General features: G+C 38.7%; 2 pseudogenes; both read left to right on the top strand.

The window, feature by feature from the left end:
• The first annotated feature begins 614 nt into the window (after positions 1 to 614).
• On the top strand, positions 615 to 1,165 carry LOC102494598 (mitochondrial folate transporter/carrier-like; annotated as a pseudogene).
• A 6,592-nt stretch (positions 1,166 to 7,757) lies between these two features.
• LOC102495410 (L-lactate dehydrogenase B chain pseudogene) lies at positions 7,758 to 8,572 on the top strand (annotated as a pseudogene).
• Positions 8,573 to 12,206: the final 3,634 nt, after the last annotated feature.

The raw sequence follows: 12,206 nt of genomic DNA, 5'->3' as shown, positions 1-12,206 counted from the left end.
CTTGCGCATAGAAGAAATTAAAAACAAAACAAAACAGAAGCTGGATTTTTGTGACCCATCTTCTTAAACCCTCCCAATACATTTTCATCAATCTTGGGATAAAATCCGTATTCCTCACCATGTATGAATTACATGGCCTTCATGATTTGGCTCCCAGCTACCTCTGATCTCTATACCTGGGTTCTTGGGGTCTCTTACTCTGTTCTAGCCACATTAGGCAACCTGAGAATCCCTAAATTCACCAAGCTCATTCCCTCCACCTAGGAAGTTTGTGTCCTAAATTTTTGCTTGGATAGTTACTTTTTATCCTTGCAGTTCATAGCTGATATGCCACTTCAGAGAGATGTTCTTTTGGGCAACTTATATAAAAATAATCCCTACCTCCATTCCACCCAGCCACAGTCTTTTACATGATCCTATTTTATTACTAGGTTGTAGGGAAAGTTAAGATGTATTTTTCTATGCAAAAATCATCATGACTTTCCCAACGTCTCAACATTTTCACTGCACATATTATATACTTAAATGGTCCTGTCTTCTTGTTTGTCTCCCTCAAGCTGTCACCACAGCTGCGGCCTCCAGGTGGAAGAAATGAGCTTGGTGAATTTAGAGCCATGACCCTCTACATCACAAATCCATTGTGAGTAATAAAAACTCATGTTATACTATGACAATGTCTTAAACTGCCCAAAATGACAACATAAAGGAATGTTCGATAGGCTTGTGACAATATACAAGTATGAAGGTATGCATGGAGTGTTAAGACATATATTCCTGGGCTGCTTGGAACATCATATGGTGCCTTACAATTTATGGCATATGAATTGCTGAAGTCGAAATACAACCAACATATTAATAGATTACAGAAACCCAGTTGAGCATAGTAGAATATATTAATATATCTGTTGTAGCACTATCCAAAATATTTGCTGTTAGCAGCGACATACTCATATCAAGTCATAAGCACTTACCTTCAAGATCAACACATGTTTTACAGTGGTATATGGATGTAATCACAAAGACATGAAGGGAAGACAGCATCAGTGCATTTTACAAAGGAATTACTCTCAATTTTATTAGAGTGACTCCAACCTGCTGTATCATCTGTGTGGTATATGAAAATAAATCACATTTTTTACTTGACCTTAGAGAAAAGAAACAGTAGGCTAAAAGAAGATAATTCTAGTGTATCTGCCCAAGGTAGCAACAAACTCCTTTGTGTTTGAGACATAGAACCCAGAAAAATGCCATGCAGCAACACGGCTCATAATCAGAATTGTCTATTATCACTAAAAGTCAAAGAACTGCTAAGTTTTTGCAATTTTTTTCTGTGCTTTGTCTTCCTCATATGAATGGGACCTAGCTACCTCTACTGAAATGGCTGCCATCAACTCAATGCTAACACTGACATCAGGGGTAGTTTCACAAATTTCTCCATTTCATTGTTCAAGTAGAAATTGATTTGCAACATTTGCTAACCAGATTAGAGGAGTGTGCTTCTTTTTCTGAACTCATTTTCCTGGATTATCTTTAAAATGGACCTTTGCACGATAGCAAAGAAATGACTTCTTACAAGAACGCCATTGTATATTTCAAGGTAAGGTGTTTCCCAAATCTAGACCATGGATATGTATGTATCAGCTGCACTTGCTATTCAAAGCATTTAGATTAATTAAATTCATTAGTGAATAAATAAAATGAGGGGAAAAGGCATAGAAAGCAACCATGGATACCAGAGACAGTGTGGGAGGAGGATGAGACACGGCAGAGGGCGAGAGATAGGGAATCAAGGATAGCAAAAACAACAAAATATACAGGAAACAAGAAATGGAAGATTATTTGTTGATGATAACACGTATGTTGTTGTGCTTGATTGAGCCAATATACAGTGTATTCTGGATGGGAAATCTCTTTTTGTTTGCTGTAATGATGTATAGTGAATGAATGTAAATAAATAAATTTAAATTAAAAAAAAGAATTCAGAAATTTTACTGGGAAAAAAATCTTCATGGGACCAGCAGATAACATAATGGCTATGTCGCTGGACTCCGATGTAGTCCACTGCGGTTTGAGGCCCAGACCCAGTGGCTTAAACTCATGCTGGGCGCGTGTGTGTGCATGTCCAAGGTCCCGAGAGGAGAATGGAAGCAAAGGGGTTGTGGTGTGGCCATCCCCCCTGTAGGGTGATTTCTCACTTTCTGACTCTCTGTGTCTCTCTGTCTTTCTGAGCACACACACCCTATAGCAAAAACCTCTAAAAAAATCCTTATAAATATGCTTAAATTTTAATTCAATTGGAACCCATTGAGTACAGAAATTTTAGATGATACATATTGCTCTGAGAGAATTGCCTGACATCTGTTGTCATTTTGTTGCTATTTTCTTTTCCCCATAGACTCTTCCATAATTTAGAACGTAATTCTGGATCCAGTTCTTTTTTGGCATAGGCATTTATTGTATTTTAAATTTATCAAATACGAACTTTTAGAATCCAGTTGTGTCAGCCTTTATTTAATATCTATGGCTATAAATCACATATTGGAAATGCTTTTATGTATTATCTATGGCTATAAATCACATATTGGAAATGCTAAATAGATTACCTTTTACAGGTGCTGGAATGTTTGGGGTATATTTGTTGATAAACTGCATAGAAGTGAGAAATTTTAACTTTCTATTTTAATTTTCAGATATATGGGTCAGACCCCAAATAAATGACTAATTTATTCTGGTCACCCAAATTCAGGTTTAAATAACAAATTACATTAATGGCTATCATTAATTTACTTTTATAGTCATTGTAGATATCTAAAATATAATGGCTTGCCTCCAAAGGGTTCCAAAATAATATTAATATTTTTATTTATTAGAAACATCTATGAGTACTATTGCACTACTATTGATTTGTTGTAAATGAAACATTGTGGTTTGCAAAACAATATTTAAGCTTCAAAACCATATTTAATCACAAATCACAATATTTTAGTAGTTATTTGATAACAGGCCTATTTTTATATTTTGAAACTGTCATTGTTTTTAAAATAATGATGAAATAAATTTTTAAAAAGTTGAGCTCATAAAAGTACAGAATAGAATAGTGGTTACTAGAGGTTAGGAAAGGGAGAGGAAAAAGGGAAATGTTAGTTAATAGATGCAAAATTATAGCTATAAAAGAAGAGAAAGATCTAATATTCTATAGCACAGTAGGATGGCTGTAGTTAACAATAATTTACTATGCATATATTTTTTTAATTGCCAGAAGACGCATGCACTTGCAAAAGAGAAAAAGAGAGACCTTTAATGGGGCATTAGGGGCATGGTCAGGCTGTTATCCTCTCTTCTCCATCTCTCCTTCCCATCAGGATTTTGAACATGAACATGTAGTGTCATGTTCTGAATGCTACTGGAGGTGGGATTCTAACCACAGTCAGCCATGTGGGATTTGGCTCCCAGTGCATAGTGCTTATCCACTATGCTATCAGGCCAGCCCCATACATTTCAAAATAGCTGGAAGAGAGAATTGTGAATGTTTCCAACACAAAGTAACAATAAATATTTGAGGTGATGAATATGCAAATTAAAATGTATAGCATATGTATAGTGTAATGATTTCATGACTACACCTTATATTCATATACTGAAACATCACAGTATAATCCATAAATATGTACAATTCTTATATGTCATTTAAAAATAAAGAAATAGATAGCTGATGGCTTCATGGTTAAGGTCACTGGATTCCACATGGTCAACTATGCTATTTGAGTCCCGGACCCCGTGGCTTGAAAACCATGCCAGGCACAGGCGCACAAATGCCCAAAATCCTGAAAAGAGAAATGAAAGAGAAGGGATTGCACCATGACCATCCCCCATGGGGGATTCTTTCTCACTTTCCTTCTGTGTATGTGTCTCCAACAAGTGCATGTACCCTCTAGCAAATTCTTTAAAAAAATAGATTTAAAAAACAACTATGACTTGCCTCTTGAATGTCCTCTCTCACTCGTTGCCTTACTCTTAAGGAAGCCAGCTGCCATGTTGTAAACTATCACACAGAAAAGCCCATAAAGCAAAGAACTAATGTCTCTGGTCAACAGCCAGAGGGGCCCTAAGGCTTGCCAGCAGTCAGGTGAGTGAACTTAGAAGTGGATTAGAAATGGATCCTCTTTTATTCAAGCTTTGAGAGTAAAGCCTGGCCAATAATTTGATTGCACTTGTGGGAGATGTTGAAACAGAGTCAACCACTTAAGTTGATCCAGATTCCTAACCCATGAGCACTGTGAGATAATAAATTTCTGTTGTTGTAAATATTTAGATTTTGTAGTAATTTGTTGCATAGAGATAAACAGCTCACAAAGTAGATCTTCAATAAATATCTGTTGAATGAGGGAATTATTGATGACCCTAAAGATTCATGTGACCTCCTTAAGGACCTTTCCCTTCATCCCATTTCAGTCACCCACCCTCTTGACCATATCTTTGTCCTTGTCATCCAGAATTTCTTTGCCTCTAAAATAATAAATTAAGACATCTCATCCTGTAACCACACACTTCCATCCTTCCAGTTCACCTAGTTACTCCCAATATACTACCTCATTGGGATTCTAAGTTCATAGACACTATGTCACAGATTGGTTTCCCCAGGAAGCAAACTCTCAGAAAGAGTTTAGTGCAGGATATATATTAAGAAGTGCCCTTGGGATTAATATCTGTGGAAAGGAGGGGAATAAATCAGAATTAAACAGAAGTTGGGATTTACTGTAGACTCAATGACAGCCTTGATCAACCTCATAGATAAGCTCTGAAACTACAGTGGCCTTTGAGTGTTGTTGTGAAGTTAGACTAAGATGGCCAGGCCTTTTTTACTATTGTATTATAGGATGTGGGCCACTGAAGAAGGGAAGTGACTCGGTAAGGCAGCTCTCTGCGTATATATGAGGGTCCCTGAAGGGCCTGGCAGCATAGCTGAAGGCAGCCTGAGGTAGTGTCCATAAAACTTGGAGCAGTTAAGTACTTCACTCAAAGGCTGTCTGGGTCACCATAGTGTACCACACCTCATTTTATCATCCTCCTTCTGATCTTCTTTTCTTCTCTACTCAGCTCATCTACTACCATTGTTCATCACTGCAATTACACTCAAATATCCTCAAATTAATGCCTTGTTGTTTTTCTGTGTTACTTTCCAAGGCAAAACCTCCAGCGTTAAGTCACTTCAAGTAATCGTCCCCATTTCTGCACCTGAATTGCTGAGTATAAAAAAAAGTGAAATAACTGTACTCATTAGTATAAATTTATGATCTCCAAATTCATTTGGGTCTGCATTGTGGTCTTTCAATCCTAATATGTTTCTTTGTTGGCATTCTCTTATAATTTCAGTTAGTTCAAATCTTCTCAATATTCTTCAAAGCATTTAATTCTCTCTCTCTCTCATTCTCATCTATAAAAATAATCTCAACTTCTTTTCAAATTTTCAGAAGAAAATTTCTACAAATTTTTGCCAACAAATCTCCATTCCCTTTCTACCATTTCCCCATTTCAGGTCACTACCCCCCTTACATTTGAATGTTTGAAATTATCTTCCAACTCATTTTGAGTCTAGATTTTTCTTCACTCCATCGGAGTGAAACATCATGGCTACTTTATCCTGTCTGCCTACAGACCTAATCTTCTTCATGCCTAGAATATTTTTTCCTTTTTCATTAACCTCTACATCACAGCTAATTTCTCCTTCCTTTCTTTTTGTTTTAATTTCTTTCTTTCTTTTTCTTTTGTGGAGAGGTTTTTACTATAGGGTGCGTGTGTTTTCCAGAAAGACAGACAGAGACAGAAAGTCAGAAATCACCCCCCAGAGGGGATGGCCACGCCGCAATCCCTTCTCCTCTATTCTCCTCTCGGGATCTTGGGCACATATGCACACGCGCCCGGCGTGAGTTTAAGCCACTGGGTCTGGGACTCGAACTGCAGTTGACTACGTGGGAGTCCAGCGACATAGCCATTATGCCAACCGCTGGTCCCCTTTCTTTCTCTTTCTTCTTTCTTCCTTTTCCTTTCTTTCTCTTCTTCCTTTCTTTTTTTCTTTTTCTCTTTATTTTTTTCTTTCTCTCTTTCTTTTTCTTCTTTCTCTTTCTTTCTTTTCCTTTCTTTCTACTTTCTTTCTTTGCTATAGGGTACATGTGCTCACCAGAGAGAGACAGAGGAGTGAGAGAGAGAGGAAGAGAGATAAAGTGAGAAATCACCCCCTTGACCCAGGGACATTAGCCATGCTGCAATCCCTTCCTCTCCATTCTCCTCTTGGGGTTTAGGCACACACATACATGCTTGTTGTATTTCCCAAGTCTGAAACTCAAACCCTGCAATCTGTCATGTAGGATCCAGCTGCCTTAACTATCATGCCATCAACTGGCCTGTAATTTCCCCCTTTCTATTCAGGTCTCAGCTTAACAAATCCTGCAGTAAAAATTGCTTTTCTAAACTAGACTAAAATCCTTTACTGTATGTTTTTTATAGCGCCCTGTATTTCCTTTTCACAGCACTTAAATACTTTGTATGAGTTATCTATTGCTGTATAATAAATTACCCCAAAACTTAATGGCTTGAAACAGAGTAATTTATTATCTCAATTTCTATGGGTAAGAAGTGGGTTAGTTGACTAATTCTGATTGAGGATCTCACATGAGGTTCTAGATAAATTGTCAACTGGGATTATAGTCATCTGAAAGCTTGGCCAGTGCTAGAGGATTTGCTTAGAAGATGGATCACTCACATGGCTTTTGCCTGGAGGCCTCAGTTCTTTGCTTTATAGACCTTTCCATTAGGCTTCTTGAGTGTAATCATAATATGGCAATAAGGTTCCTCAATATGAGTGACCCAAGAAAGGGTGAAAGAAGGAAACTACAATATCTCTATGATTAAATCTTGAAAGTCACACATTATTACTTCTGCCCCTTTTATTTGTTAAAAGTGAGTCACTTGGGTTGGCTTCATGGCCTGGTGGTTAAAGGGGCTTGAGCCCAGATAGCCAACTACATGGTTTAAATCCTAGCCTTGACAACTTAAAAAATACGCTGAGTACATGTTCATACATGTCCAAATTTCCAATGGGATGGAGAAGGGATTGGGGTGTGACCACATCCCATGGGCAGTGCTTTCTCCCTCTCCCTCTCTGTTACTCTGTCTCTCTCTGGTGAGCATATGCACACTCTGGAAAAATTAAAGAAAAAATGAGTCACTAAGTCCAACTCACACTCAAAAGGGAGGGGAATTAAGTTCTTAAAGGGAAGAGTATCAAATAATTTGTAGGCATATTTTTAAACTATCACATGCCTCTTTATAATTGTGTCTTTTCTTGTCTGTATTCACCAGACTGTAAGTTTATTAGTGCAAGTGTCATGTTTGTCTAGTTCATTCTTGTGTCTCCAATACCTAGCACAGTGCCTAGAGCACAATGGAAGTTCAATAAGTGTTTACTGACTGAAGGGAAGAATTAATTAATGAACTGAAATTTCTTCTTAGAATGGGATTAAGGAGACAGTACACACAATGTTCTGTAAGATACCAATCTTTTTGATCAAACCAGTTGATCAAAATAGCTCTGGAATGACAAGTGGATGGTGTAATGGTTATGTCACTGGACTCCCACGCAGTTGACTGAGGTTCGAGTCTCAGACTCAGCAGCTTAAGACTCATGCAGGGCTAGCTGACATTGTCCTCTAAGCTTGACTGTTCCAGCCATCTTGAGAGCTTTCTCTGCCCTGTGCACAATGGCAATTCTTAAGGATAAACTCATTGCACTAGTTGCAGAAGAAGAAGCAACGGTCACCAACAATATGATCATTGTAGTGGGTGTTGGACCAGTTGGTATGGCGTGTGCGATCAGCATTCTGGAAAAGTCTCTGACTGATGAACTTGCCCTGGTGGATGTTTTGGAAGATAAGCTCAAAGGAGAAATGATGGATCTGCAACACGGAAGCTTATTTCTTCAGACACCTAAAATTTTGTTAAAAATTAGTAGGTCTGATGTGCTGCTGTTTGAAGGCAAATATCAGCACTTGGGGGGAACCTCAAGCCCTTCGTCACTGGAGCAGATCCAGTTGAATCCAGTGAAATCTAAACTAAGAGAGGAAATATTGTCAGAAAGATCTAGGATGTTTGTCCTGTTTTCACAGTGGCCGTGTGGAGTGGCGTGAATGTGGCAGGTGTTTCTCTCCAGGAACTGAATCCAGAAATGGGGACAGACAATGACAGCGAAAATTGGAAGGAAGTGCATAAGATGGTTGTTGAAAGTGCCTATGAAGTCATCAAGCTAAAAGGATATACCAACTTGGCGATTGGATTAAGTGTGGCTGATCTCATTGACTCCATGTTGAAAAATCTGTCCAGGATTCATCCAGTGTCAACCATGGTGAAGGGGATGTATGGCATCGAGAATGAAGTCTTCCTGAGCCTTCCGTGTATCCTCAATGCTCGGGGATTGACCAGTGTCATCAACCAGAAGCTGAAGGACGACGAGGTTGCTCAGCTCAAGAAGAGTGCAGATATGCTGCGGGACATCCAGAAGGACCTGAGAGACCTGTGACTACTGAGGTCTAGGCTGTAGAAATTCTAAAACTACAATGTGAATAACCATGAGCCTTTAGTTTTCATCCAAGTATGTGTATCACAGTTTGCTTTTACCTTAATATGTGAATGTGGGCCCACAGAATCAAAGCCCATGCTTGGTTTAATGCTTGCAATATGAGCCCTTGAACAAATAAAATTAACTTCGTAGTGTGCTTCTTTTTCTGGGAAAAAAAAAAAACTCACGCAGGGCACATGTGTGTATGTATGCTCAAAATCTTGAGAGGAGAATGAATTGGTGTGGCCATCCTCCTGGGGGAGTGATTTCTCACTTTCTGTCTCTATCTCTCTCTGTCTTTCTGGTGAGTGCACATGCCTTATAGCAAAAATCTCTTTAAAAGTTAGCTTTGAAGAAGGACATTTAGAAGAAAAATAGGGAGGCAAAGCATTAATGGAACAAAGAAATGTGGTATTATCTATTGAAGATGTTTTATAGTTTTATCAACTGGGCTAGGGAGAAATGTTCACCTCTTGAAATACTCACTTTGTAAGCTAAATAATGTGATTGAATGTACAAAAGAAAATGAAATAAAAAAATGAAATAAAATAGCTTTGGAAAGAATTGGGTCTATGTGGGAAAGGTTATATGGGAGGAAAAAAAAGCCCCAATGGAGACAGTTCTAGCTCTTTATCCAAGGCTCAGTTGTTTCCATAAGGATCCTGAGCCTTGAAAGTAGTTTCTGAAGAGCCATAGATGGAAATTATTTTTTGTTTCGTTTTTGCCTTCCTTCAGGTATGGAAAGAATTGGTAGAGTCAAGACTTGGGTTTTTATTCTGGGATCTGCCAAATTACCCCTTCTGGAATTGGCTATACTTTGATCATTTGATCACAGTGAGATAGAATTCTCAGGACACCTAGAGACAGAGAAGAGTCAGAAGGTTTCACATGTCTGTTATACCATAGCAAACACAGTGTCTAAACAGCTTCCACATATTACCACCCTGCTTCCAGCCCTCTGCTTGAAGGTGAGAATCATCAGGAGTACCAGTGTTATAAACTATATTCTTTATTGTTTAGAGTTTTGGGTAGTGGTGTCAGTGACTTTCTCACTGGGACAGTTTAGTGGTATGGTTTTGGATATTGTTCTTGGCTTATTTTCCTCAAGCCTTGTTCTCCATCCCTTCCAATAATTCTGCAAACTATTTTTTTTCCTAAGAGAAATTATTACTATAGGGTGCATGTGCTTGCTGGAGAGAAAGAGAGACAGAGAGATAAAGTGAGATATCACCCGCCAGGGGAGATGGCCATGCCACAATCCCTTATCCTTCATTCTCCTCTCAGGATTTCAGGCACACATGCACTCAATCCATGCATGAGTTTCAAGCGTCCAGGTCTGGGACTTGAACCGTTATCGATCATGTAAGAAACCAGTGCCTTAACCACTATACCACCTGCTGGACCCTCTGCAAACTATCTTAATAGATCCATTCTATGCTTAAATCAAGTTAGGTCAGTTTCTGTTGCTTGCAATTAACAACCCTGATTAATATGAAATAGGAGATGGGACCAGCAGTTGGCGTAATGGCTATGTCACTGGACTCCCATGTACTCAACCACAGTTCAAGTCCTGAACTTGGTGGCTTAAACTCACGCTGGATGCATTTGTGTACATGCCCAAGACTTGAGAGGAGAATGGAGAAGAAGGGATTGCGGCATGGTCATCCCCCCGGGGGATGACTTCTTGCTTTCTGTCTCTCTGTCTCTCTGTCTTTCTGGTGAGCGCACGTGCCCTATGGCAAAAACCTCTAAAAAATTATGAAATAGGAGAATTGCTTGCCCAAAATTAGTTGGCAATTTGTGAAATTCTACCTTGAAACCAAATGTGTCTGATGTCAGTGCCTAGACTCCTAGTCCTTCTCACCTTTCCTTTCTAGGCAAAGTTTTCTTTCCAGAGAACGATTATAGACCCAACTGCCTCATTGATAGCAGCATAACTTTGATTCAATCCAACAGTCCAAAAAAACCTGTGGAATTCTCATCTGTAAAACACAAGTCTGGGTTCTTGGGGGTAAAAGCAGAAGGTCACACAGGTAAAAATGGTACTTTGTCTCCTTTTAGGAAAGCAAGGACAGACTCAGGATTTAAAAACTGTCTGTAGTTTTCAATTTCCTCTTATACAAAGTGAAGGTTAGACTACATATCTAAATTCATCTTTTCAGCACTAAAATTAGAATTAAGGTACTGTTGAGGACAGTTGGAACTAGTTCAGTTTGATAGTCTTAAGACTGATAGTTATCCCCCACTGAGCCCACAATTTTTCGGTGGAAATATAGCTGCTAGAATAATGTTTCTCTTCTCCTTCTTTTGTTTTATATAGCTTTGCTATGGGGCATGTGTGCTCACCACAGAGAGACAGAAAGAAAGTGGAAAAGTGAGAAAGCACTCTGCTAAAGGAGTTGGCCATGCTACAGTCCCTTCTTCTCCATTTTCCTCTAGGGATTTTGAGCACTCATACACACGTGCCTGACATGTTTTTCAAGCCACAAGGCCTAGGACTCAAATTATGCAGTTGGCCATGTGGGATCCAGCTGTCATAACTACCACATCATTCACTGGCCAAATTCTATTGTTCTTAACTGACTCTTAATGATTAAACATATTTATGGGGTATGGTGTAGTTTTTCAGTGTATGAACACAATATATATTGATCAAATCAGGACGATTAGCATATTTGTCAACTCAAACTTCTTTCACTACTTTGCATTGGAAGCATTCAAATTCTTCTCTTCCAGCTATCTTGAAATATACAATAAGTTCTTGTTAACTATATTGACCCTACCATGCTATAGAACACTACAACTTATTCTTCCTAATTGTAATTTTATATCCATTATCCAACATCTCCCAGTACCGTCCAACCCTTCTCAGTCTCTAATAACTACTATTCTACTCTCTGTTTCAATGAATTCAACTTTTTTAGCTTCCATATATGAGTAAGAACATACAGTATTTTTCTTTCTGTGCCTGGTTTATTTTACTTAACATAATGTCCTCCAGTCTCCATTTTGCCTCAAATGAATGGATTTCATCCTTTTAAAAAGTCGATCTGTTTATTTCTTCCATGAATGAGAGAAGAGAGAGGAGAGAGAGAAGAGAAAGGAGAGAGAGAGAATCCTCAACACAGTTTCAGCACTGTGATCTACCTCCAGCCATCAGCCAGCCCTGGATCATGGGCAAGCATATGCCTGACCTACTCAGGGAGGTCTCTGGACTTGAACTGGGAACTCCTCCATGTAGGGTTGCCTTGCAGAGTATCATGTTTCACTGTTGTACCACCTTCTAGCTCCAGGATTTCATTATTTGTAATGTCTAAATAGTATTCCATTGTGTGTATATTTACCACAGTTTCTTTATCTGTTTGCTGATGAGCACATGTTGATTCCATATCTTGGCTATTATGAATAAGGCTGCAATAAATATGGGAATGCAGATTGGCAGAATGAATTTCATATTTTCAGTGTCTAATGGGCTATGGATGGCTATGAAGCTAAGTTTGACCACTGGATATTAAGTTATGTTTTGGTGGTGGATACAACTTCTAGAAAGTAGCCTATAAAGGAGGATACTTCTGTCCTTTCTTTCTCCGGGCAG

The sequence above is a fragment of the Tupaia chinensis genome, unplaced genomic scaffold, assembly GCF_000334495.1.
Source record: "Tupaia chinensis unplaced genomic scaffold, TupChi_1.0 Scaffold142402_2, whole genome shotgun sequence".
Classification (NCBI taxonomy): domain Eukaryota; kingdom Metazoa; phylum Chordata; class Mammalia; order Scandentia; family Tupaiidae; genus Tupaia; species Tupaia belangeri.
Note: the sequence above shows the minus strand (reverse complement) of the source record. Positions and strands in the feature narration are given on the sequence as shown.